Here is a 23,706-nt window from a genome sequence, read left to right as displayed (position 1 = left end):
AAGTTTTCAAATTTAGGATGTGTCACTCATGGGAAGATATCTTCAGATGGCTCATCTCATTATTTTTTGTTTTTTTATATTTTATTTGCCCTCCCCCCACTTTCCCTCCCCCACCCCTAAACCCTATCATCTCATTCTTTGTTGTTTTCATTGCAAAGGATGACTTCGCTTTTTCCCCCCAACTTCTTCCCCATGTTCTCCGACTATTCCCTATTTGGAGATGTGTACTCCCATTTACTAAGTTCGGAGAGTTTATATACATAGCATTGACTTTTTTTGGTTTTTAAAAAAGTTGTATTATGGAGCTTACATAAATATTTTCCTTTTTTTCTTCCCTGATCATAAACATGCCCTCACTCCTGGATTTGGAACACGACCAGGCTGAAAGATGAGATCATGTTTGCGGAGCACAGTGAGGTCTCAGCAAGGATCGTCTAATTTGAAAGCCATCAGTATTTTAGGCACTCATATGCTAAAATGCTGAAGAATAAAATCAGGAGTTGAAAAGTTATTTTCAGCATTGGGACTAAATAAAGGACATAGGGTTTTATTTTTTGCATTTTTTAATATTCAAAACAACTTATTTTCCCTTGCAAATATAATTCTGTTTCACTTTAAAAATTGAATCAATAGTCATTTGCTCATGCAAATAATGATAATGTTAACTCTTTTGTTCTTCTTTTGAAACTGGCAAAATTTTAGGTTTTTAATTGTTGATTGCCTGACTTACATTTTTAATATGAAGAGATTTTTCCTTGTTTCTTTTTAATGTAATCATAATTAATGGTCTTATTTGCATATTATTAATTAATAGTTTTATTTGCTTATTCAATATGAAGAGATAATTTTCCCTTTTTTTCATGTAATTACACATACTATACTGCTTAAAATGCAGAACAGATGAGGATAACTATACTTTTTTATTTGCAGATTTTTACCACATGTGAAGTTTAGTATGAAAAATAAGCATGAGTTAAGAATGTCTGACCCCGATGACCCTTTGAAACATTTTTATGTGATTCCATGAAATAGTGCACATTTTAATAGATGCCATGACATGATGGCCTTGCTGAGGTCTTTGTTTTCAGACGATCCAACTCAAAGTATCTGCTATGAGCATCTGTTGTTTTTACCTGCTCACTCTACTATCCTCCTTGCTGGGAGTCAGATTTTGATCTCCTCGGAGTCATCTTTCCCCAGGCCATGTCATTCTAGTGAGATGACTACAGTGCCCCCCCTACTCTGACCTGATAAGAATCTTCTCTATAATTTGATTCTCTAAGATTTATAGCTGCTAGGAAAGAGAGGAGCTCTTTGGGGGGCTCTCAAGCTAAAACCACATAAGCCTGAGGCTCATGGTCCTAACCCCAAGCTTCATGGAAGGTCTCTGATAATGATGCCAACATGTGGAGGGAACCGGAGCTCTGGCGAACTTTGGCACCATCTGAAGCTAGATCAGCTCTTCAAGTTCCAAGTTTTCGGAGCCAACACATTCCCTTTTGGTTAAGCTAATTTGATCTGCATTTCTATCACTTTCAACCAAAAGAACTTTGGATATTGCTTTCCACCTAGATGTGAGAATGATAAAGTTGGTGCAAGCAAAAATAACTTGTCAACACTTCTGAGTACCAGAAAAACCTAATCAAAATCCTTTTGGATGAGTAGTAAGTTTTTGTTGGTTTGGAATCCTAAATTTAGAAAGCTCAAATAACTAACATATTCCTGTACCCTGGGGACAACTGTTAAATAAACTAACTGATCCTAAGGATTATTCGAAGATGTAATTCCAGGTTATATCAGAGTGTCATTATAGATTCAACTCAATCGCCTATGTTTTCAACAATAGTAGGATTATCCTACAGGAAGTGATGCCCAGAGAAATGATGTCAAGGCTCTGTGCTAATAATAACTTCAATGTATTGGCACATCTGTGTGTCAGGACGTGTGCAAAGCCTGTCATTTTTTAACATTTAATTCTTGCAACAATCCTAAAAGGTAGGTGTTACTATATCATTCCCCTTTTACAGATAAGGGATCTTAGGGAGGCTCAGCAATGTGCTCTAGTTCACACACAGGACAAAATCCACGCCCAGGACTTTCTAATTTGAAAGCTCAGGCTTTTGACTACTGCTCTCCAAGTTCCCAGAATTCATAAGAATTTGTGCAATTATCAATTTTTTTCAATGTATTGTGGAGATATACCTGGCTCAAAATAGATCACTATATCTATATGTAGATATAGATATAATAAATATAGTATTAACATATAGTAAATATCTGTAAGTTCTTATGAACTTATAAATGTAGCATTAATATATTATCAATATATAAATATATAAAATATAAATCTATAAATATTTTATAACTACTATGAGGTAAGCATAAGAATTTCTAATTCACAAGGCAATTTCATTTTAAAACTCTTATGGATAAATCAGAATTTGCCACCCAAAATTCAATACCTGCATTTTAAATTCTTTCTCTTATGAGAGAAATCAGCCTAGGCTGGCACTAAAAGAAAAAGAAGTTTAGTAAGCACTCCAGCAAGCTGCTAGCAGAACTTGCGGATGCTGTTTTTTCCAAAAATGCACAAACCCATTGTGGTTTGGGAGGACTTGGATGGCATCTCGGCCCGTCGACTGAGATCCTAGGCATAGCAGGCACTGGACCTGATGCACAACCTTCTCCTTTCCCAAGCCAAGTCTCTTGTGCGGATGTGCGCTGCTGACCCCCATTATCTGGATGTGTGGGGATGCCTTGTTTTTATGTTGACTTTCCACAGCTGGGAGCTGTATTGGCATTTCATGTTTGTCTTAACTTTCCACAGAGGGACGGCTTCCAAACTGTAATTAATGGAGTCTTTATTTGGGGAAAAACAGATGTGTTCTGTATATTTAAAGACCCCCCAAAAATGTGAAAAAAATATTTTCAAAACTAAACTAATTCAAATAGAACTATGTTTTCTAACGGAGGAGTGAAAAGAGGTAGGGATTTGAGTAGAGACTACCTTGCTTTGAGTTTCAGCTAACCACGTCTTAAATACATATCTTTGGGCAGATGGTTCACATCTCAGTTTGTCAATGATAACATTTAGCCCATAATGATACTGGGAAGATTAAATAAAATAATGTGCATGCTCGTATGTCACATGATTTAAAGCACCAACATTATTATAAATTAATAGACACTCTAATATTGTTAGGAAAACTTCCTAGAAATCCCTTGGGTATCAGGGAAAATATGTCATTCACTCTGATATGTTTATTTTAATAAAATTGTAAGAACAGTTGAAAAAGTCTGCTCAATATCTTTAAACATTATAACGCAGCATCCAACAGTGTTTGTAATGTTTAAATGTGCAAAGCCATTATTTAAACAAATAGCTTAGTAAAAACAGATTTAAATCTCTGTCATCTTGCTCATATAAATGATTAAGCAGTTGCAAAAAAATTAACTTATTTTATTTTGATTTCGGGATGTAATTTCCCTTAATTGCATATTTGTAGATATTGGTTCTTACTGTGGTTTCTTTTCATGCTGATGAAACGACTTCTTTTTCTTTGGAGACCATTTACATGTATTTCATGTAATTAAATACTTGGATTGATGAAGAGTTGTTACATATTTTTCAAATTGGAATTGGAACCAATAAAAACACACCTCTCAAAACTATGTATGACTCTCAAACACCACCCAGAGAGCAAGTGTCCAGAGGATGTGGAATAACTGGAACCCTTGTGCACTGTTGTTGAAAATGTAAGATGGTGTAGTCACTATAGAAAACAGCATAAATATTTTTATTTTATAGAAAAATAATAAATACAATGACCATGTGATCCAGCAATCCCACTCTGGATATTTAACCAACAGGATTGAAAGCAAGATCACAAAGAGGTAGTTGCACCCCCATGTTCACCGCAGTATTATTCACAGTAGCTAAGATGGGGGAGCAATTCAAACGTCCGTCAATGGGCAAATGAATGAATGATGTGCTAGGTACACACAATGAAGTATTATTTGGCCTTAAAAAAGAAGGAAATCTTGTCACATACTACAACATGGATGGGCCTGAGGACGTCATGCCAAGTGAAATAAGCCAGTCACAAAAAGACAAGTGCTGTGTGATTCCATTTCTCACATCCACACTGGAGTCGAGGAGAAGCAGCTCAGACACTTGGCTCAGATCACAAGGGCAGGGGTCCTCAAACCCAGGGTCTGACTCCCGGTGGAAATGGGGGTAGGTCCCAGGTCAGAGAGTTTCTTTCCAGTTTATAAGGACTAAATCCAAGGCCATTTAGTGAGGGGGTGGGGAACACAGTGGGAGGAAAGGGCCTGAATTTGGGTCCAGAACTCTTTCTCTAACATGTGGGGCAGGGCCACTGTTCTAGAACCTCAGTTAGTAGATGTCAGTCACGAGTAAAGGAAATGTTTGTTGATGAAATGCATTGTTTAAATAAAATAATAAATCATATTTCTTATATCAGAATTTTTTCAAACTGTTCTGTTTTAGTCCTAAGAGTATTACATTCTAAAAGAGAATTCTGGGGTCAAAAACTTTGGAAACTTTGGAAAAACTTTCCAAAAACTTTGGAAAATGTAGGCTTTAAAAGAGTTAAAACTGGGATTGTTTCCTCCAGAACTTCTGAAAGACTTTATTGTGTTAATAGTAATGTTACTGCCCTGGCTGGTGTGGTTCAGTGGGTTGAGCACCAGCCTGCACATCAAAAAGTTACCGGTTAGATTCCCAGTCAGGGCACATGCCTGGTTGCAGGCCAGGTCCCTGGTTACGGGTGTGCAAGAGACAACTGATGGACGTTTCTCTCTTGCACACTGATGTTTCTCTCCCTCTCTTTCTCCCTTCCTTCCCCTCTCTCTAGAAATGAATAAACAGAATCTTTAAGAAATGTTAATGTTACCATGCCAATATTAAATATTATACATTAATGTCTAATGTTAAATACATTGATATTAATGTTAATGTTCAGCAGGTCTGCAAATAACATCATTCTGTTCAGTATCGTTTTGTTATAACATTGATAAAATACCCTAGGAACTTAAATCTCTATCAATTAGCCTATGGTAAAATTGGTTTCCTTATATACGTTGTTTTGCTGCTATTCCAAGAACCTATCAATGACATTAAGTGTGGATTTACTGTATTAATTAATATTCATGTAACTATATTAATATGTTTTCCTAATCCTATTTGACCAAGGAAGTGGGCCTTGGCACGCCAGTGTCAAAATGCTGCCTTGTATCATAAAAGGCATGATATTTTTGTCAGCGGCTTTCCTTAAGCCAGGAAGAAACTTTCATTTCTCTTGAGTTTACTGTGGAGCCCTTCTCTTTCACCGTAAGCACCACTGGGAAAATATCCAGAGAGTAGGGCGGTAGCAGTCTAGTATTTGTTATTTAGCATTCGTAAAGCTGTACGGTGATTCAACTTTACTATGACCTGAACTGTTTTCAGAACAGTGAGTGTAAATAATCAACCACCCTATCAATTTTGCAAGGGTATCAACAGAAAAAAGGGAGTCAAGAACACACATTGCAAGGTGAAATGGTCTACATGTGGAGGTTCTTACATGGTGTGCTTTTCTGTTTTTTTTTAAAATATATATAAGAAAAAGCTAATGAACAAAACAAACAAACAAGCAAAATAGAACCAGAGACATGGAATTAAGGAACAAAATGACAGTGACCAGAGAGGCAAGGGGAGGGGGATAATTGGGGAAAGAATGGGAAGGAATTAGTCAAGGAACATGTATAACGGACCCATGGACATGGACAACATGGGGAGGACTGAACGTGGGAGGCAGGGGATGGGCGGGGTGGGGGAGAGCCATGAAAGAAGATTGGGACAACTGTGATTGAACAATGATTAAAAAAGAGAAAAGACTAGGTAGCGCATTAGGAAATTACAGTTGGCATATTTTGAATTCACATGGAGATTTTAAATGTTGCTGTTACTAAAAATGACGATAGCATGCAATTGGCCCATTTTATAGCTAAAAGATTAGATTTAAATAATTGAGCTTAATAAGAATGGAGAGTGATATCTGGGAGGAGTATATTATGGAATCTTAAAAGAAAAAGCAATTACAACAGGTATCTGCACCCAAAACTCAAGTCGACAGAGCAAAAACAGAGTCAAAGCTCTGTTTCTTGACATTTTAAGAATCCTTATATGTTACTTTTTTAGCTGAAAACTTGGAGTTGCTATAACTACAACTCAATTAATGATCTTTGTTTTATTTGTAGTCAAAACCAGAACACAGTATGTGAGGGAGAGCAGGGAAGCCTAGTGTATAGACCTTTGATGGTGAGTCCCTGCTAAAAGTCACTATGGCTAAGACATGAGCATTAAAGGCATTTGATTTTGAGCCTGAAAGTGGAATCATCATCTAAGTCATTACAAGACATAATGTGATTAGTAGAAAGAAGTATTGACTTTAGTATTAAAGATTTTTACTGTATAGTTTTATCTTTAGCAGAGCACCACTTCTGAAATTACCTCTTGCCCTACCCTTTTTATTAATTCATTCAGCAGGAATTTATTGAGCACCTACTATTTCCCAAACATTGGGTTGTGCTCTGAAGATACTTGTTTTGCTATTATATCTAAGAGACATATTTTTGTTTGCATTAAGAATAATAAGCCCTGGCTGGTGTGACTCAGTGGATTAAGTGCCAGCCTGCAAACAGAAAGGTTGCCAGTTCACTCCCCAGTCAGGGCACATGCCTGGGTTGCTGGCCAGGTCCCTGGTTGGGGGCACGTGAAAGGCAACTGATGGACATTTCTCTCTTGCACGTCAATGTTTCTCTCCCTCTCTTCCCCTCTCTCTAAAAATAAATAAATACAATCTAAAAAAATTCATTAAAAATAATAATTAAAACAGCTTATTCCCTGTGATGCATAAAACTGAAAAGATATTTTAAGATGCCAGTTTAAATGTTATCTCTCTACATGTCAACATTTTTGTACGATTGTGTTTTGATAACTGGTTTTTAAATTTCTTTTAAGATTTGCTCTAGTCTAGGAACTGCATCTGTAACTGAAAACTGAGTGACTAACAAACCCACGGAGCCATGTTTGACTTTTGCAAGGAATTCAGGCAAAGCAAACCACTCTCCAAATTAAAAAGAAACTAGAATGTCTGACAGTGTCAGCTGTTGGTGAGGATGTGGACAAGGATAGGGCTCATTCCATCAGTGGGAATCTAAATGAACACATCGCCCCATGGCGCACGCACATTGACAGGCCCTGTAAAATTTTAATCGTTCATACCCTTCAACCCAACAATTCTACCTCTAGTTATACTTTAGAATAGGGAAACTGGTGCACATGTAAACTGGGAAATAGGTACAAGAAGCTTTTGGTTATTGAAATATTGTTTGTAATAATAGAAAGTAGAAGCAATCCAAGTGATTATCTTTAAGGGAACTAACAAATATAATGGTATATTAATACTGTGGAATATTATCTAGCAGTGAAGAGAAATGAACTAACTTCATATATACAACAGATTGATTTAAAAATCACAATGTTGAGTGAAAACAGCAAGTTGTAGATTATGTGCTACTTATGTAACATTTTTAAATGGACATATACATTCATATTATAAAGCATTACTCTATATGTGTTTCTATGCATACCTATATGCAAATACATACATATATATGTATATGTAAGAGTATAACAAAAAACACTAAGGATTTACACTAAATTCATGAAAGTGGTTACCTCTGAAGAGACTGGGAGGATCATTGGGCTGGATTGGAGTTGAGAAGGTAAGAGGACTTTAATTTTATCTGCAATATTTTATTTCTTATACAGAAAGACAAATAATCTGTCAAAATATTAACAGTTACAATTCTGGGTGTTGACACATGGGTGTTTGTTAGATTCATTGCATTTTTCTGAAAAATTCTTGTAAACTAGATCTGTTCTTTTTTTTGGAGATCGAATTCTACTTTGTGCCTAGGTCTGGGAAGTTGTGCCGTTCCAGCCCACACAATAGTCAGAAACGAGTCTTGGAGCAAAACGTGCATAACCCTCTGCCGCGCTGCACGGCACGTGCTCACCGAGCCAGCTTAAAGACAACTGGCCAGTAAAAGAGTAATTGGGCAGAGGGCCCCTCAGCTCACCTTCGGGACTTTTGGGTTGTCTATTCAGTTAATCTGCCACAGTTACGTAATTAGGAGGTTGGGTTGAGCTCTATGAAGCTGATGTACACAAGGATGCTACACTGTGACCAGCCTTGTGCCACATCAAAGCCTTTGGGACATGATGCTTTTTTAACGTTTCTATGTGAGGTTTTTCCTAAAGATAAGAAAGCCTTTGAGAATGTGCTTTTCAGGCATATCATCACCCTTTTCAACAAATAGACCTCTTTCCCAAATCAAGTTGTATATTCCCCAAAGTATGCTGATGATGCACATGTACCATAGAAATGCCCAGATGCCACACCGTATCCCAGTGGGCTACAGCTTGACAGTATAAAACCTACCAAAGCAGTGGAGCTGTAGATTCCTTTTGAACAGACCATCATATCCTCCTTTGAAAGAGAATCTCAAAGTCGAAATACCAGTTAGTAAAAAAGTACAGGAAAGAGAAAAGCTACCAGGCCAAGTAGCTTTTCTGCAAAAGCGGTACAAGTGCACTCAAGCGACACTCAAAATTCCAGCTGAGTTTAACTTGGAGTTATTTAAAAAAAATTTTTTTTTTAATTAAATATCTGAAGAACCAGTTTGGGAGCTTTGGTCTGTCTTTTTTTTTTTTTTTTTTTTAATACATACCACTTAGCTCTCTGGGAAAAAAAAAATGTTGAAAAGGACTTCTATCCCACAGAATGAAATCTGAGACTATCCTAGGTCAGATACAAAGTTCAGCATTCCCAGTGAAGTTCTGAAGTTTCCTTCCATCCAGACTTACTTTGTACTTTGAAATTTTTCAGACCTTAGAAAAGTTGAAAGAATACTAGTGACGTTTTTAAGATATTTGGCACAACAGAAGACTGACAAATAATTCATGAGAAAAAATATCTATATAATTCACTAATTCATGTGTTCATTTTTATAAATGTGCACAAACCCTACAAATGTAAATGGTTTGCTTAAGGAAAAGCAGGAAAAAACTTGGTAAAGAGAAAAGAGAAGAAAAAGGAGTGAAGAACACAAAGCCACACAGAATGCACAAAACCCTATGAATCTTTCAATTTTTAAACAGAGTCTGAACAATTGGCTTGCTTGATTTAAAGCAGTAGAAGTTAACATTCTATACGAAAACCGAAGGGGATGCTAGTGTTTTTGTATAGTGTAGGGGACCAGAGGCAAAAAAGGAAGTATGTTGTCCTTTCTCAAAGGGAAAGGGTGATGGGAAGGGACGAAACTGTTTAAATTAATGAATGCTTCCTTCCTTTCTCCACACTCAGGAAATAGCAAAACCCCTTTAAGATCTGTTTCTTTTCCCTTTAGTCTCAGTGCCATTAGCACTTCAAGATGGCCAGCATTTTTCAGCAATGATAGTAGTAGTGTGAATATGATTTTTATCCCTATCAACAAAGTACAAAGTAAGAGTGACATCTAAGGCATGACACATTATTTCCAGTCTTAGTGGCACCTGACACTTTTTCTCACCTTTCAATTAACTTTAGTAAGCAGGTTTATTTGCTCTCTTCTGGGGGCTTGGTTTGTCTATACTATGTAACAGGTCTGGCTGAGATCAGGAAGCCTCTTGCTCGTGCTACAATCTCTGGCTTCCAGGTCAAGCTTTATTCATGCTGTTTATACTTGCTTCCTGTCTGGACAAATTGGTGCCAGTTCTTCCAGGTCAGATGTATTCTGCTGCTTCTCAAGTCGTGGCCTTTACAACACCCAAAGCCCCTGGGTTAACCTCTTTTTGAACCTCTAGAGGTGCATCTCTCTCAAATGGTGGTTGTAAAACTTCACTATTCTTTTCAGTCTCTCAACTGTGGGCATCTCTCTCTGGAATAAAAGCATCCATTAATTCAGTGTTTATTGGATACTGTTAGATGTAAGACATTCTGCTAAGAGCTGGGAATACAATGTTGATTAAGACAGCTATGGACCCTGCCCTCATTGAGCTTGTAGTCTTATGTGAATTCACACAGGAAGCCTGCTCTAAGGAGGGGCCAGGTTTTACTCACTAATGTGAGCCGTACACAGAAACTACTGAACAAGTATGTGTGCATGCATATGTGTGCATTGGTCGGTGGGAAGGAAGATTAGAAGCAGGGAGACTAGAGCTATCACAATTACACAGGTGAAAAAAATTGTATAGGTTAGAGATTATGATATTTTTCTGCAAGGGAAATAGTGAGAAGTGATTATTTGAAGGAAGAGCAAACAGGACTGGCTGACAGGTTTGTTATGGGGTGTGAGAGACATAGAGGAAGCAATGAAGACCCATAAGGTTTTGACATGAGCCACTGGATGAATGGAGGGAATATCGACTGAGATACGCAAAGGGAAGATGTGTGTGCAGGAGTTCAGCTTTTGACACCTGACATTTGGTTTTCCTATTGAACAAATCAAGTGGAGATGTCAACGAAACACTTGAGTTTGCAGTTCAGGGGAGAGGTCTGGCATGGAGATAAAAATTTGAGAATCATCAATGTGTAGATACATTTAAAGAGATGGGTCTGGACGATAACCCCTTGAAGGAGAGGTGCAATAGAGCGAACCAAAGACACTGCCTTGGGATAAACATTTAGATCCTGGGTGCAGGATGAAAAGCCAGCATAGGTGACTTGGAAGGGCCAGTCAGTGAGGTAGTAGGGAAACCACTAATGCCAATGAAAATGTCTCAAGACAGAGAGCGTGAGCTCCTGGGTCATAAGCTAGTAGGTAAGCAAGATGAACACTGAGGATTGGCTACTAGTCTGGCCACATGGTAACCTTGACAAGTGCGGCCTGATAGGATACGGGTGAAGAGGGACTGGTGGATGCAGAAGCCTGGGCAACAAATAAGGAGTTCTACTACAGGAGAGCAGAGAAATGGGAGTGAGATGGGTACGTGGGGTCCCGTAAGAGCTTCTAAAATGAGAAATGTTGCAGTATGTTTGTAAATTGATGGAGTAATCCGAGAGAGAGAGAGAGAGAGAGAGAGAGAGAGAGAGAGAGAGAGAGAGAAAGAAACCTGAGGGTACAGGTGAAAGAGGAATTACTACAGGATGAGAATCCTTTTGTAGTTGAAGGGGTGGAATCCAAGGCACAGATGGAGGGAGTGGAGCCAATTCATCCAGGGTAACAAGACAGAACAGAGAAGAATAGACACATAAGTTGGCAGATGTGGTGGTAGGAAGGTGAGGATATTTTCTTCCGAGGGCTTCAAAATTCTTAAGTAAAATAAGAAGCAAGGTTATCAGCTGAGTGTGAGTAGGAGGTAGAAGGTATTGAAGATTTGAGGAAAGAAAAAAAGTGAAATAAACCTCTTAGAAAATAAGAGACTGAGCTGATAAGGAAAATACAGTAGGATCGCTGAGTAGTACTAAAAGCCCATGAAAGATCGTGGTCATCAATTTAGAGTGAGACTAGGTATGGCTGTGGATGGGAAAAAGCAGTAGGGACAATGGACTAGAGATCTTGTTGTGGTCAAAGAACTGTTGGAATCAAGATACCAAGGCAATGAGTTGGAACAACAGAGATTGGTGGTGGGAGAAAAATGCTCCCAAGACATGGAAGCAGAGGCTCTGTCACAGCCCCTCCAGAACGAAGACCACAGGAGTCTCAGGAGTTTTGCCGTCACTTTGAAATGGTGTGAGGTTTCCTGCTTTGTCAGAAGCCCCCCTGAGGGGGAAATTGAAGGTGCATTGTGGAAACCTCCATCTGAGCACAGGAAATGACAAGTTTGCGGGAACTCATGGTTACTGTAAGGGAAATTTTTTTTGGATTTTATTTCCAAGTTCTGTGAGGAATCTCCCAGGCCTGAATCAGGTGTCTGTTTTGGGCTCTGCATACAGATTTGTCTGATAATATTTTTTCCTCATTAATTTGAAATTTGCCAGCTGCAAATTTTATCAGTGAGAACCAGATTCTAATCTAGGATATACAGAAAATATGGTTTTAGATTATGGCCTTAGATTACGGTGATATATAAACCACCTCTAGGCATGAACTGAAATCTTTATGGGTAAATTTTAGAAATAAAGTAGTAAATCTGTCTGTAATAACGGGCCAACCCAGCAGAAAATAGGAGCACATGCTGCAGTTCGTAGACCAGGGTCCTGTTACAGCAGTTTTGGAACATTTGGTTCATGTTCTGTCACACATTCTTAAGAGTAGCCATGCAAGTGCCTCCAAGACGCTGGCTGCTTCAGACAGACTGTAAAGTTGGTATCTCTTCTCCCCTCTTTACTGCGCTGAAGGAATCTCTATTTATGTGGCAGTGGTTGGGGCTGGGTAATATTTCTCCTAACCAAACTCTGGTTTTTATCTTTTGAAACTTTTAAAGAATGAGCTTTAAAAAAGTAAGACTCTACGAGTGGGAGGGGGCTCCCTTTCACCTGTTAGCAGCATGAAGCATAGGTTCACGGTAGACTCTGCAGCCAGAGCACCTGGCTCTACCACTTGTGTGACGTTGGGCAAGTTACCTAACCTCTATTTTTATTAAAAAAAAATTTCTTGTTGTTTAATTACAGATGTCCCCCATTTCCCCCCATTACTGTCCCCTGCCCTGCACACCCGCCTCCCCTCACCCCACCACAGCTGTCCTTGTCCATGGGTCCTTTATACTTGTTCCTTGACGGCCCTTCTCCTTCTCTCCCCATCCCCCGTTCACCCTCCCCCCTTCCCCTCTCATCACTGTCAGTTTGTCCTTTATTTCCATGTCTCTAGTTCTACTTTGCTCACTTGTTTGTTTTGTTGCTTAGGCTTCACTTATAGGTGAGATCATATGGTATTTGTCTTTCACTGCTTGGCTTGTATCATTTAGCATAATGCTCTTCAGTTCCATCCATGCTGTTGAGAAGGGTGGGAACTCCTTCTTTCTTTCTGCTCCGTAGTATTCCAGTGTATAAATGGAATACGTTTTTTGATCCACTCATTTACTGATGGGTACTTAGCCTGTTTTTAGTGCTTGACTACTGTAAATAATACTGCTATGCACATTGGGGTGCACAGCTTCTTTTTAATTGGTGTTTCAGAAATCTTAGGTTCTATTCCCACAGTGGAATTGCTGGGTCAAAAGGTGGTTCCATTTTTAATTTTTTAGGGAAATTCCATACTGTTTTCCACAGTGGCTGCACCAGTCTGCATTCCCACCAACAGTGCACTAGGGTTCCCTTTCCTCCACATCCTCACCAGCACTTGTTTGTTGATTTGTTTATGATGGCCATTCCCACCAGTGTAAAGTGGTATCTCATTGTGGTTTTAATTTGCATCTCTCTGATGGCTAGTGATGTTGAGCATCTTTTCATATGTCTATGGGCCATCTGTATGTCCTCCCTGGAGACGTGTCTATTCAGGTCCTTTGTCCATTTATTTTAAAAATATGTTTATTTATTTATTTTTAGAGAGAGAGAAAGGGAGGAAGAAAAAGAGGGAGAGAAACATGGGTGTGTTAGAGATAGTTGCCTCTCGCTTGCAAGACAGACATGTGCTCTGACTGGGAATCCAACCTGAGAGCTTTTGGTCTCAGGCTGGCATTCAGTCTACTGAGCCACACCAGCCAGGCTTTGCCCATTTTTTAATTGGTACTTAACTTCTTTGTACATCATTTTCTAATCTGTAAAACTGAAACTGAGGGTCCTTATGACTTGGATTAAATTTAGCTTTAAGTCCTAGCCTTAGAAATCACCTCTGTGTGTGCGTGTGTGTATGTGCGTGTAGCCCTCAGAGACCTAGACTTCACCCTTCCCTCTGTAATCAGCAACCCTTGAGGCAGCAAAAGACAATAGCTCAGGCCTGACCGATGGTCAATAGGTCTGGACCCCTGGCAGGCTAAAAATAACATTGTGACCTAAGTTATGTTTCAGCTCCTGAGCTCTAAGGTGGACCAAGTTCCTGGCTACTTTCCCATGAGATCAGACTCCAGAGACTTCAGAACTGTCCTAAATACCTGAAGAAATTATTTATTACCCTTACCTCACCTCTGACCCAGCATGATCCTGAACCCCCTAATCCATGGTGACTAGTGATTTTGCCCTATATATTCTGTAACCTACACACCATTGGGGAGTTGTCTTTAGGGCATAAGCTCCTGTCTCTGGATTGCCCAATTCAGTATTAAACTTTTTCTTTCTATACTGCAAACTCCTGCTCCTGCATTTCTTTGGGTCGGTGCAAGCAGGCAGACTGACTCTATCATTGAGGTCCTGGTAACAAAATGAGGATAATAGAATTGTTACAAGGATTTAATGAGTTAGAATTTGTAAAGAGCAAAGCATGTGCTAGGGATCATATGAGGACTTATTCAAAAGACCAACAATGGAATGATACTCTGGTGATACAGTCTTTTAGAAACTCAAGGTGTTTGCTTCAGTAAGGAACATAAACAAGTTACTATGGATTTGTTCAGTTGTGTGCTAATGAACTGGGCCTGGAGGCATGCCAGCAAGTCTGAGTCACCGTAAAGGAGCAGGTCTGTACCTACAGGAGGGATGAGGCTCTTCTGTCAAATGTTCTTATACAAGCGAGATAAAGTGCACCTCTTTATTTACTACACCCCCCCTCCCAGCCAAGCTTAGAATTCTTTTTGAAATAATTTGGAACAAACGACCACGACACCACCTTGAAACGAAGCTTGCCTCTCGCAGTAAAAATGCTGTAACTTGCACATAGTCCCACTTTGTAAGAAACCAAGAGAAAGGACAGGATTCATCCCCGTGGACATCAGTTAATAAAAGGCAGAGGGACCCTGTTGCTAAAACTTCTCTGGAGAATGAAAAATTTAAGTTTATTTTAAGCCTTTGTTCTATGCTTCAGGCACCTGGATTTCTGCAAATAATCACATTATTAGTGTAAAGATTTTTTAAAAAGAGAAAATGCCTCTGTAGACATTGTTAGTTTTGTAAAAACTGACAAATTCTCATTTTTTTCGTATAATTTACAGAAACTAATGAAATAACCCTGAGTTTAAAAAATGTTTTGGAAAAAAAAAATCCAAGTCAACCAACCAATTCCTCCTCCCCATCCTTGAATCTTTCATGTTGCCAATATGTAAAGATTTTATAGTACGGCCTGGTGGTCAAAGACTTGGTCTCAGAGCTAGATGGGTGTGGGTTTGAATCTTGGCCTTCCCACTTACTAGCAATCCCCCCTCAGCTAGTTGTAAGTCCTCAGCATTTGTGCAGGTCTGTGTATAGCCTTATGGGGCTGTGAGAAGTGAATCTGTTCATGTGTATAGAGTGTTCAGGACTGCCTAGCACAGAGTAATTAATTGTCCAACAGATGTTGATGGTCACACTGTTGAGAAGCTGGCTCCATGATGAACAGTCACTTTATCATTCTTTAAAGACAAGACGCTGCTAAGTTATCTAGGACTTGGTTTTTCTCTCTGCTTCTACTATGCCATTTTATTTAGAAATTAGAAAGCCTTACTTAACACGATTGATACATTTAAATGTAGAATTAAATAGTCACACCCAGTTCAAGTGTTCATGTCTGCACTTGAAACTAAAACTACAATTTGAGGCATGAATAGTATGTAATTTGAGTCTATGAGAAATTTAACACCTTAAATCTAGAGAGAGTATATCAGAAAGGTGAGGCTAACTCCACCTAGACTGTTGGTTCCTTCAGGGTACCATGCCTTTGTGTATCTCCAAGGCCTAGCTCAAGCCTCTCACAGGGATGCTCAACAAATACGGGTCAGGAACGAACGACTCATTGAGGAGGCGTTTGCAGTAAATACAGGCGATCAGTGACAATTTGATCTTTGTGAAAGTTTCTCCAGTTGGGTGAGTAGGGACAAAGCAAAAAGGATGAGAAATACTTCCTCTTCTCTCAAAGAAGGGAAATCCAAAAACTTTCCAAATAATAATATAAGTAATAATATTAGATACCCCCCCATTCCATTCGCCAACATATCAAAGGTTTAGTCCTTAACATTTCAAAACTGAAAGGTCTCCTAGGCCAACCTCCTCATTTTACACGGAAGAAAGGAGACTTGGCGAGTTTGAGCCCTTTGTCCAAGGTCACGCAGCTAGTGCAAGGGCAGTCAGAACTGGAAGTTGGGTCTCTGAAACCTGTCAGATATGGTCATTTAACCAGCTTTTTGGTAAAAATGTCCTGTAATTTAAGCGTACCTTTTAAGAGAAAAAAATGGGGTGTAAACGAGGGTATCGAAGTGGTGTTCTGATTACCGCCCCCACCAACCCCTGCAGGCTAAGTTCAGAGGCACACGTCCTCTGGAAGATGCAGTGCAGCCGACAGGTTGGTTTCTGTCGCGCCAACCGTAGGATGGCGTCAGTCATGCTGACCTAGCCACTTCATGTGTACCAATTTACACAGCAAGTACAGGACGGGCTGGGTGATGCACTTCCAGCTGTCAGAGGGGGAGGCAAGCCCCTCTGGCGCTTACCACCAGGGCGCACGTTGAGATAACAAGCAGGACTGGAGGTGGGAAAAGCAAGTACGGTCAGAATGAATACGTGCAAGGGGTCTCTGCTCGGAAGTGGGCAGGAAGGCGTGATCAAATTACTGGAGGTTTTAGAAATTGTGTATCAAGACGTAGGTAACCAAATAAAAATCCAACTCCTCCAGGGAGCCCTGGAAAGTTTGAAGGACCGATTTCGAGGGAGCGAATCTCTGCAGCTCGCATCCGCATACTTGTGCCTCTCCCACCCCAATCTTCCTGGAGGACTGGGACCCCCATCCGCCGCCCTAAGCTGGGCGCGCAGCAGCCCGGCAGTTCCCGGAGTTTCTTCTTTTCCTCCCTTGATGGTCCAAAGGGAAACGCAGGCTCAAGCAGCGCTCCGGGCTCATCCATCAGTACCGGAGGAAAAGGGGGAGGAGAGAGGAGGCGGGAGGCGGGAGGAGGAGTTTCTCCGTGGCCCGGAGCCTTCAGTGGGGCTGGCGGAGGAGGAGCGCCCTTCCCCCCGCGCGCTGATTGCTGTGGCGTCCTGCCCGTCCCCGCCCGCGAGTGTGTGAGGGCTAGCTAGTGCGCTGGGTCGGCCCGATGGGGGTAATCGAGGTTTTCGGGGACGCCGAGCGGCGCTTTCCTCTTCCCAGTGAGTGAGGGAGGCAAGTCGGTGGCTGTCGCGCCCGGCCACTTCCCCCGCGTGATTCCCGGAGCTCTTTGCAGGAGGTGAAAGTCTCCGGCGGGTCCGGATGGCGTAGTTGCGCCGCTGCGCAGCAGCTGCCGGAGCTCGCGGCCCGCGAACGCTGGGCGGGGAAACTTTCCTCTGCTTTCCTCCCAACTTGCGGCGGGTGGATCTCCGCTTGACACACCGCCTCCGAGGTACGTGCCTGCCCGGCCCCGCGGTGCTGCAGCCCGCGCCGGACTCCCCTGGGCGCACCGCTAGCCTAGCAGCACCCGTCCCGGCCGCGGGCGCTGCAGGCTGCGCGGTGTCTTGGGCGCTGCGCGGGGTTCCGCGCCTGCTTCATGGCCCGGGTCGCTCCGGCCGCCCGGACCCCTGGTCTTGGAAGGGTGGCGTGGATTGGGCGCCTAGGAGCCAAAGACCCGTGGTCGGCCGTGCGTGGGGAGCAGCCACCCCGGATGGGCAGCCTGCTGCTCTGTGCTGGGGCAGACTTCTGCACGCCTGCCCTCACTCTTCACCGCAGGGCGCGCCGGCCACTTCCCACTGAGCGCGTGACAGCGTCTGTGGGAAGTTTGTTGTGGGTTTGTACTCAGTTGCCCTTGCAGAGGCTGCGGCCGTGGGACTCGCGCACCGGCAGGAGCTGCGCTCCCCGCGGGCCGCACCCTCAGAGTGCTCGCTGCGTGGGCGGCGCGGAGCCCTGCAGCCCGGTGTCCCCGCGACGAACGCGCCCCCCGGTAACTTATTAGCCACCTTACCCAGTTTATTTTAAAAGCTTCTCTAGTTCAGTTGGTTGGAACAAGCTTGGAAATTTTGGATTGTTGCTAGGACAATCTACTTGCAGTCTTGTCCTTACGAGAGCATTTGCCCCACTTTCCATAACCCCGTAGTGTGGGAAACCGGCTTGTCAAACCTGCAGAGTAGGGCTTAATAGACTTAGTGTCTCCCCCCGCCCCTACCCCCCCCCCCAAAAAAAAAAGCCAAGAGGAGAAAATCACTCCGTTTCCTTAGCTGTGAAATGGGAATTGCAGTAGTACTGGCCTCGTAGGGTTGCTGTGTTAGTGCTGCTTGTCCGGGCCCCGAGGTGACGGAAGAGCGAAGGAGGGTGGGGGGGGTGGGGTGGGAGTGACAGACTGAGATGGGGAGCCAGGCGTTTTCTGAACTCCATCTCCGAGAGAAATAAGCGAACTGTGTGGGAGGACGGTAGTCTCTACAAGTAGCAAAGCACATGTCAAAACTTTTGAATTTTTCTGAAATGGTACGTTAGTCTGCAAACAGTTACTTTGGTGTGAAATTAGCAATTTCTTTTGGGTAATAATGATAGCTAACGTTTATTGAGCCCAAACTCTGTACCAGACACTCTCTTAAATGTCTTTCCGACACAGTTGCGTTTAATCCTCACACCAATTCTATGGTAAACAAAGTAATAGCCCCATTTTACAGATAAGGTACTAGAGGTTAGTTACGTGCCCAAGCTTCTCTTAGCTCTGACTCCAGAGTTAGTTTAGCCACTTAGGGGAGAGCCCCAAGTGCCAACAGATTAGCGTGCAGCGCGTCCAGGCGTCTTCTCCCATTGTTCAGTTTCCCATCTGAGTTGGACACATATCCCTTGAAACACAAATAAGGTATGTGTAATTAGTTGAGGTGATATGGGGGTGCCAAATCACAGCTCCTTTGAAACTGGTTCCAAGAAATTATATATAGAACTCTGATTTGTGTTAATGAATATGGATCTTTACTCTTAATTTCTTTTATTAATTCTCCAGACATTGTTGGTCAGTGTTACTTGTCTTCCTTAGGAAACAGCTTGGGGTTGGCACAAGAGGCAGGGAAATAATTCTTACCCCCTTAAGGGCTATTAAAATGAAATTGATTTCATGCCATTGTGTCAGTTAAAGGATGTTGCTCTGTTTCTTGGTGTTCTCTGCTTTTGGCTTTAGTTCTGCATTGTTTAGTGTTTCAAGGTTTCAGCATTTTTTTTTTTTTGCCCTTCAGTTTTGTCTTTCTCATTTGTCAACTTAATTTTTCCTGTTTTGATGGAATCTGACCATTGCATGCAGCCTTACTTAACAACTGTTGCTCCAGCTCATGTTTTTAAATATAAAAGTCCCCAACTTACTTTTGAATCCCAGCACTTCAAAGGCAACCCCTGGGGAATTCATTGTTATTTTGAATGTTAGCCAACAGGGGGAGCATAACACACTATTGATGTCTATTAGGCTTGTAAACCAGTTTTTAGGGCATTAAGCATACATTTCAGAAATGGAAAATGTTTTGAATTTATCAGCAAAATAACCAAGTTGATTTCTGAGTTTACAATGGAGAGCTGGGTTTAATTTCAACCGATGACAATGAGAATGACCTTGAGGACGAGGCTTGTATGTTGGATATATGTCAACTCTGTGGTGGCTGGACAGATATTAAGTACACATGTAATTTTTTTCCTTAACAGGTGATGGTAAAGTAGTTTTGTGTATTTTGAATAATATTTTAAATTATTTAGGAGAACAAGGAGTCCAGGAAATCTTTGAATCTTTGAGTCACGGTGAATCTTTTTGTGATGATCCTCATTTGTCTTCTGTAAACAACTGCATGTTGTGAATTTGTTCTCAGGGAGGTTGGTGCACACGCAATCCTATCATTTTCATTTTTCATTACTGTCTTCCAAGTTCAAAACAAGAAGGGATTGTAACCCCGCGTAACCGCATTTCTATCACTGTGCATTCTTCAGAAGCTAATATTTTAGTATAGTACTAGTTCAGAGGTATCATATTTGTTTAGTATAGGTATGATGTGTCTATAGACACTCATACCTGTAAATATAATATAAACGATGTTTAAGAATTAACATGTTTGGGAAAACAGTCATACTGACTTTTTAAAGAGGCTTTAGATCTTTACAGGTTTGTAGGCCAGTTTCCTTTCTTGTTTCTTGTGCCTCAGGTACTATTGACTTAACTTCATTTCATTTACCAAGTTAGAGTCAAGGGGATCTTATTTTAAAATACCGTAACTTTCAAGTTTTCGTGGCTTCCTTCTAAATCTCAACATTGCACTGAAACTTTAGAGTAGTGTTTTATTTGGGATCTGACTTAGTCTTCCACGCTCTCGTCCACTCACTCCTTCAGCAAACATTTATCAAACCCCAGCTCCCTCACAGGTTTCTGGTTCCTGGTCTTAGAGTTTGGCAAACTAATTGTCTTCTAACAATCCTCTGACAGCAGGCGGCCAAGATACTTCAAGCTTCCTGGGGGTTTGTGGTAGGAACCCCTTTTGGATCGACAAAATTGGTTTGTTTAAAGGAAGGTATCATCCCATTCTTTTTTAAGTTTCAAAGGAATTACTCTTTGGCTTTTGCATGCAAACTTAGTTGTACCTTGTAAAAATCAAGTGATGCTGGCTTTTCTGAAGACAGGATCTGGGTCTAAGTGCCCAGGGCCAAAGGACGCTGTGTCCTTTGAGTAGTTCTAAGAAGGTGATCACTACTGACGTCTTTAGTACCTCAGTGATGACCAATTTCCTGGCATCGTAAATCTGTAGAAAGTTCTGACTTTATATTTCAAGCTTAACAGACAGAAGAACAGTGAGAATTTAGAGGATAACTGGTAAGTATTGACATTGCTGTAATATCTTTCCTGGATAAATTTGCTCTGTGGTCATTTTGAACTACCCTCGTTCTTGATAATCCATTTAAAAAATGTCTCCCCACTTCTTTCATTGCTATTGGGCAAACACTGATTATGATTGTCAGGTTCATTAGTTAATGAGGACAGTCTTCATTTTTTCCCTCTTAATTTACTTTAAAAGTGATGCTATTGCTGTTTCAGTCTGTCCGTTGGAGCGTTTTTCTTGTACTTTACAACTTCTTTTGAAATTTTAAAACTTAAAAAGTCTTAACTACTTTAAAAATTTTCTTAATTGATTTTATAAAAAGAGGAAGGAGAGAGAGAGAGAGAGAGAGACGGAAAGAAAGAGAGAGAAATGTGTATTTTGTTGTTCCACTTAGTTGTATATTCATTGGTTGCTTCTGGTATGTGCCCTGTGGGGAGATCAAACCCTCAACCTAGGCATGTAGGCACTGATGCTCCAGCCAATGGAGCTACCACGCCAGGGACAAAAAAGGTTAATTATGTTTTGAATTTGCATACCTCAAGATAGATAAATTTTTTTTTTAAAGATTTTATTTATTTATTTTTAGAGGGGAAGGGAAGGAGAAAGAGAGGAAGAGAAATATCAATGTGTGGTTGTCTCTCACGTGGCCCCCACCGAGGACCTCGTCTGCAACCCAGGCATGTGCACTGACTGGGATTCAAACCAGCGACCCTTTGGTTTGCAGCCTGTGCTCAATCCACTGAGCCACACCAGCCAGGGATAAATGTTTTTAGAGATCTTTTTTTTTTTTTTTTTTTTTTTTTAATTTATTTATTGTTATTTAATTACAGTTGTATGCCTTTTCCCCCATCCCTTCACCCCACCCCAGGTGAACCCACTTCCCTCCCCCCTCTCCACCCTCCCCCTTGGATTTGTTCATGTGTCCTTTATAGTAGTTCCTGTAATCCCCTCTACCTACTGTCCCCGCCCCCACCCCCCACCCCCGCCCTTGCTATTGTTACATTGTTCTTAACTTCAATGTCTCTGGTTATATTTTGTTTGCTTTTTCCTTCTAGTGCTTATGTTCCAGTTAAAGGTGAGATCATATGGTATTTGTCCCTCACTTCCTGGCTTATTTCACTTAGCATAATGCTCTCCAGTTTCATCCATGCTGTTGCAAAGGGTATAAGCTCCTTCTTTCTCTCTGCTGCGTAGAATTCCATTGTGTAAATATACCATAGTTTTTGGATCCACTCGTTTGCTGATGGGCACTTCGGTTGCTTCCAGTATTTGGCTATTGTAAATTGTGCTGCTATGAACATTGGGGTGCACAGATTCTTTTGGATTGGTGTTTCAGTGTTCTTAGGGTATAATCCCAGCAGCGGAATTGCTGGGTCAAAGGGCAGTTCCATTTTTAGTTTTCTGAGGAAATTCCATATTGTTTTCCACAGTGGCCTCACCAGTCTGCATTCCCACCAACAGTGCACTAGGGTTCCCTTTTCTCCGCATCCTCTCCAACATTTGTTTGTGGATTTGTTTATGTTGGCCATTCTGACTGGTGTGAGATGATACCTCATTGTGGTTTTAATTTGCATCTCTCTGATGGCTAGTGATGCTGAGCATCTTTTCATATGTCTCTGGGCCTTCTGTATGTCTTCCTTGGAGAAGTGTCTGTTCAAGTCCTTTGCCCATTTTTTAATTGGGTTGTTTGTCTTCCTGGAGTGGAGTCGTGTGAGTTCTTTATATATTTTGGAGATCAGGCCCTTGTCTGAGGTATCATTGGCAAATATGCTTTCCCATATTGTTGGTTCTCTTTGTAATTTGGTGCTGTTTTCTTTAGCCATGCAGAAGCTTTTTATTTTGATGAGGTCCCATTTGTTTATTCTTTCCTTTATGTCCCTTGCTTTAGGGGATGTGTCTGTGAGGATGTTGCTGCGTGGAATGTCTGAGATTTTCCTGCCAATGTTTTCTTCAAGGACTTTTATGGTGTTACGGCTTATATTTAAGTCTTTTATCCATCTTGAGTTTATTTTCGTGTATGGCGTAAGTTGGTGATCGAGTTTCATTTTTTTGCACGTAGCTGTCCAGATCTCCCAACACCATCTGTTGAAGAGACTGTTTTTGCTCCATTTTATGCTCCTGCCTCCTTTGTCAAATATTAATTGATCGTATAGATTTGAGTTTATTTCTGGGCTCTCTATTCTGTTCCATTGGTCTATGAGCCTGTTTTTATGCCAGTACCAGGCTGTTTTGATTACCGTTGCCTTGTAATACAGTTTGATATCAGGTATTGTGATACCTCCTGCTTTGTCCTTCTTTCTCAAAATTGCTGCTGCTATTCGAGGTCGTTTATGGTTCCATATGAATTTCTGTAATGTTTGTTCTATATCTGTGAAATATGTCATGGGTACTCTAATAGGGATTGCATTGAATCTATAAATTGCTTTGGGTAGTATGGCCATTTTGATGATGTTAATTCTTCCAATCCATGAACATGGTACATGCTTCCATTTGTTTGTATCTTCCTTAATTTCTTTCTTCAGTGTTGTGTAGTTTTCTGAGTACAGGTCTTTTACCTCCTTGGTTAGGTTTATTCCTAGGTACTTTATTTTTCTTGTTGCTATATCGAATGGGATTTTTTTCCTGATTTGTGTTTCTGCAGTTTCGTTGTTGGTGTACAGGAATGCCTTTGATTTCTGGGTATTGACTCTGTATCCAGCTGTTTTGCCAAATTCATTTATTAGGTCGAGTAGTTTTTGAGTGGAGTCTATAGGGTTTTCCATGTACACTATCATGTCGTCTGCAAACAGTGACAGTTTCATTTCCTCCTTTCCAATTTGGATGCCTTTTATTGCTTTTTCTTGTCTGATTGCTGTGGCTAGGACTTCCAATACTA

At 41.0% G+C, this 23,706-nt stretch overlaps 1 protein-coding gene across 1 annotated transcript in view; it reads left to right on the top strand.

Annotated features, from left to right (window-relative positions):
- Positions 1–17,078: 17,078 nt before the first annotated feature.
- Positions 17,079–23,706, top strand: part of TGFBR3 (transforming growth factor beta receptor 3) — a 204,321-nt gene continuing 197,693 nt past the window's right edge. The window contains exon 1 of the mRNA XM_024565495.4: positions 17,079–17,422. The gene's annotated coding sequence lies outside the window, so the exon portion shown is untranslated. The remainder of the gene's footprint in view (positions 17,423–23,706) is intronic.

This window comes from Desmodus rotundus, chromosome 3 (assembly GCF_022682495.2).
Source record: "Desmodus rotundus isolate HL8 chromosome 3, HLdesRot8A.1, whole genome shotgun sequence".
In the NCBI taxonomy this organism is placed as follows: domain Eukaryota; kingdom Metazoa; phylum Chordata; class Mammalia; order Chiroptera; family Phyllostomidae; genus Desmodus; species Desmodus rotundus.
The sequence above is the reverse complement of the archived record's forward strand: the minus strand, read 5'-3'. Positions and strand labels throughout refer to the sequence as shown.